Genomic DNA, 5,489 nt, shown 5'->3' on the forward strand with positions numbered 1-5,489 from the left:
CTTCCTTACTTCCAGCTTGTAGATAGTCTTTCTTGGAAAAATCATCATTTGCTACAAGGCATCACTTTCTTGGAGAGTTCTACTTCTTGGTCGAATCTAGTAACTTATTTGCCTGTTTCTCATCGTCCCAAAGTGTGTGACGCTTTGGTAAGTCAAAAGCCTCAACCAAGGTCTGATTTGAGGTCATGGTAATGTCTCCACGGAGAGGATGGTCTACTGGCAGTCATCTCTTGAAAGTTGTCCAAGTGATTGTTTAGTAATAACCTTAGCCTTCTCAGTCTTAAAGCGCTAAATGTACTCCCCAATAGACTCGCCAGGCTTCTTGACCACACTGAAGAGGTGATCAAATAGCTTCTTGATAACTCAGTAGAACAAATACTCCTTTGGGAAGACGAAAGCAAGTTCCTTGAAATTGTCGATAGACTATGGGGCTAAAGTGTGGAACCAATTCTATGACGCTCCCTACAAATTCATGGCAAAGAAATTTCACATCAAGAATTCGTCTTGCTTATGAATCGACATAACACTTTGTAGTGCTTTAGGTGCCAGTCTAGGTACATCTCCCTTCAATGGCGAAGCTAGAATTTTTCGATAGGAAGGGCGAACTTTCGAAGGGTAAATGGTTTTAAGAAAATGTAGACAACCAAATCCTTTTAGATAGTAAACAATATTAATGTTGTTCTTAAGTAACAATTGTTAACGGCGAGGCTTCATGTCATGAATCGCATTGAAATTTTGACGTGAGAAAAGGCGTTGGTTGAAGATACTTGGTAAGTGTTATTATCTAAAAATTAGGATGTTATAAAAAGGAAAAAAAAAAAAAAAAAAAAGGGATGTTATCTGTAAGTGTAATACTTGGTCGTAATATGCAAAAGTTTTTTTTTTTTTTTTTTATTTATTTTTATTTTTAATAACAAGATATTATTTCAAAATTAAAAAAAAAATGTTATCAAATGACCAAATAATAAAAACAGGATGTTATCAAAGGATTACGCACGTTTCCCTTAATTTTTTTTTTTTTTTTGAAAAATGACATTGCATGTGATCAAACCAAATCAGGTCAGATGAGGCCATCTTCTTCCAGTTTCTGCGAATTTCTTAGCATCTTTGCAATGGCCGTCTTGCCTGCAAGCTTGCAAAGCTAATGCTTTTCCAACCAATTACCTATGCAAAATTGCAAAGCTAATAGGCCATTGTAGCCTCGCAACAGAGCAGCATCAGTAAGCAGAGGGGCGGAATCTCGCTTCTAAGCTTGAATTCCATTGCTGGTAGGCTTTATTTCATAAGAAGTGAGGGGCGGCTACCCCTCTCTGTCCATCTATAGCTTCGACTGTGTCTCCCTTAAACAATGTGAATGATGATGTGGAGAACCTATAAGGAGGTCGCATGCTCATTCTCGTCTATGAATGATGAAACATTCACGGTGGTCACCTACTTATGAAGTGGCTCAACACTATATAATATTTCAAGTGTCGGTCTAGGTCTGAATCTCCTCCTTAAACATCATAGAGGATGATGTGGAGAACCTCAAGGGAGGTCGCACCTGCTCGATCTCGTCTGTGAATAGAGAAACATTCATGGTGGGCACCTATCTGTGTAGTGTGTCCTTCAAATTTTCTTTTAGCCTGAAGTCTATGTGTCACTTGTCGAGCAACCATTGTATGTCCTTGAGTTATATGGGTTGTCCTCCTGCTTGCGGCTCCACTGGTCTGCGATTTTTTGGTGGTCTACACTCGACTTCTTGCAACTGCTAGACAAGAGAATTAGTGGAGTTTGCTTCCAATGAATAGTATGCTAACCTGATTCCTTAGGCACAACCTTAGAATCAAGGAGGGAGTGAATGCTTTGCCGTGAGCCTTGTCAATTACGAGAAACTTCCTTAGGAATCGAGTTGAGTAAATATACTAGCCCTCGACCCTAAGTAGGAAGAAACATCGGAATGAAGGCCCAACTTGGAATGAACACCCTTGGATACTTCACTCCTTGATTCGCAAGCTCTTTCCCTGTCTGCTAGATGGTTTTCAAGCACTTGGCGATGCTGCTAACAGATGGGAATTGTAACATTTACGACTTCTTGTCTTAGCTATCTACAAAATTACGATCCCTACTCCATTTGATTTGGCAAGCCAAGATCAAGGTCTAGAACTAGATTAGGATGAGGAAATAGTTGATTGAGGATCTTTGTTTATTGACTAAGCGCTGTCCTTAGGTTTGCAATTGGTAAAGAAAGAGCATTCGGGTAGGTAATCCCCAGTGGGTTGCTCTGGCTCAGGCTTGCTAACAAACCCATTCTGCACTAAGGGCAGAGCAATTTGAAGCTAAAATGATAGGCCAAAGGCCATTGAAATTAGGGCTTTTAAATCAACGGGCTATGGTCGTAGAATTTATTCAATTAGATCATTCGCGGGGAAGGGGGTAGTGTCACTCGGTAAGTTGTGGCTGAACAAGCGGCATCACTTTAACAGGTGGCTGTCAAGTTGGAGGTGATTGTTTGAAGAGGGTGGTTGAATGTGGTGGGGCCGTGCCGTTGTTTACTATTTTTGTTGTGGCATCGCGATTAAGGTCGTGGCACGTGATGGTGGCACGACGACAATTTAGGCCTCGACAAAGTCGCGATAATCCTAATTTCATTCGAAAATGGCTCTAACCACAGATAAAAGGTGCGCCCAGGGATGTGATCGATGAAAGTTTTGAATTCAAATTTTGGGGCCTCAGAGAACCCATGACAATCCCAGATGTAAGGATTGACTGTTGGTGTTATTGCTTTTCGTTCTTCTCGTATCTGCCATGGTTGTTCAATATGAATAAAGATGATAAATGATGAATAAAGGAATTTGAAGAAAGATTTTGGGTTTTACTTTCTTTGCTCAGATCCAATTCGGCCAATCCGCAACACTATCACCCTGTCCCGAAAATTTACTTTTTCGGGAAATAATTTCGATGGTAGGCCAAAAATAAATACTAGATTATCAAACCACATCTACCATCGGTTAGATAAATACTAACATGATAATCACAATCGTTGGTAACCCATATACCATCATTGGCTATACGCAGCCATTACCACAATTTTCTTCCAAATTTCTAGCCAAAATCATTGGCGATACCAAACATCAGAAAGTTTTTGCCATACTTAATACTGGCATAAAGAAATATCATAAATTCCAGACATAACTATCTTAGGCCAAATAGATATCAGAATTTCAAGCCATAATCATCAATGGCTAAGTACATATCCACAATTAAACTAAATTACCCACAATAAATTTAAAAGCCTTTTAAATCTTTCTTTCAATTGTTCCACTTTTAAAATTGCTTCATCAGTTTGGTTTACAATATCAAATCCAACAATGCTAACTCATGACTATGGCAACCAAACCAATCAAATTTGTAATTACAACTTTGCCCATCAATTCTTTTCATCAAATGTAAAAACACAACTAGGAAGTTGTTTAAATTAAACGAACTCAAAATCTAATCCCATCATTTTATTCAGGACCACCAAAATTCAATAAATGAAGAATCTCCATGGTCCTCCCACCATTTCAATTATAATGGATAATCATAACCTCGGTTTATGATTTCATTTCCATTCGATAAATCGTCATGACTTTCATTAATATTAGAATTTCCATCCATCTCTATTATTGGCCATGCAATTATAAAGAATTTCTAGGCATAATCATCATTGGCCAAACAAAGATTTTACCATGATTTTCTTTTTATCTCAGTCAGTGACTAGTAGACTGGAAAAGATTGTAATACACCTAGCCAATACACATCACACATATTTTTTTTTCACTTCAATCATTTATTCTCACAGCCTACACATGGAGCTTTTTCCTGGAAACATTGGGTCTTTGTGCCCATTCAACCATTCCTTCAAATTTCATGGGTCATTTCGCCCACTCATCGTTCACGGGACCATTTTGCCCAATCACACATCCTTGGGCATTTTTGTCCAAATCACATGTCACATCCCGGCCCAGGTCCCTACCACATCCCGGGCTTGAATCCACCGTAGCACGATATTGTTCACTTTGGGCCCCGACCATGCCCTCATGGTTTTGTTTCTGGGAACTCACACGAGAACTTCCCAGTGGGTTACCCATCCTGGGATTGCTCTCGTGCAAACTCGCTTAACTTCGGAGTTCCAAAGGAACCCGAAGCCAGTGAGCTCCCAAAAGGCCTCGTGCTAGGTAGAGATGAGAATATACATATAAGGCTTACAGGATCCACTCCCCTGTGCGATGTGGGATTACATCACACATCCTCGTGCCTTTTTGCGCAAATCAATATCCACAGGTTCTTTTTGCCTAACTAAACATTTCTCCCATTCCACAGGCTATCATGCCCAAATTCGACATTCACGGGCCTTTTTTGCCCAATTCAACATCCACGGGCCTTTTTCCACCCAAATCAACATTTCTCAAATTGCACAGGTATATTACGACTTTTCCATCTACTTGTCGCCATTTCACAATCACTTTAACATTCAAATTTCCATAATGCATAACATATTACCAATCCAATTCACTTGCTTTCATGATGATTCACAATATATATATATATATATATATATATATATATATATATATATATATATATATTCCACATAACTTCCTCATTATTCAAGGTACTTAAGGAATAATGCAATATCAATGCATATCATAATTCCCACTAATTGAATTCCATAATCACCATAGAAATTGCACCACAAACACAATGCAAATCATATATGTATCTCACACACACACACACACACACACACACACACACACACACACACACACATATATATATATATATATATATATATATATCACATGAATGCTACTTTATTCACAAAAATTTTGAAATCATGCAACCACAATGCATATCATAATTCACACCAACAAGAACTTGAAAATATTCCATATTGTAGAGTAGGATCATTTGCTCTGATACCATTTGTAACACCCCGCCCCCGAAATATTTATTTTTGGAAAAAAGTTCTGATGATAGGCGCAATTAAACTGTTGTTTAATTTACTACTAATAATCACTATTCTTTACCTAAATGCCTTAATCCCTGAACACTTCTCTAACCATATTTTAGTTACCAAAATATATGATTAAATTCTCAATTTAATGCCCAATTCCTTCTCTTATATCAACTTCCCAACATAAGATAAATCTCAAATATTTAAGGCTGCATCTAACCCCTGTTAGACTGCCTACGTACCCTCAATAGGGATCAAGCCTTTCGTAGTTCATAATTCATTCTTTTATTTATTTTCTAGATCACAATTAGTAAACATGGATCGATATCGAGGATAGGGTCCACAACCCTAGAAGTCTAAACAGGAAGATCCGCCTATTAGATTTATGATCCGTAACTTCTTAACATCCACATTATGCTTCTAAAACAACATACTAAAATTTTATTACGATCCAACGGCTGGATCTCCGCCACTTGCAAATTCAAGTGGCAATCAACGTTTGATTTTA

Source organism: Pyrus communis, chromosome 9 (assembly GCF_963583255.1).
Source record: "Pyrus communis chromosome 9, drPyrComm1.1, whole genome shotgun sequence".
NCBI lineage: Eukaryota > Viridiplantae > Streptophyta > Magnoliopsida > Rosales > Rosaceae > Pyrus > Pyrus communis.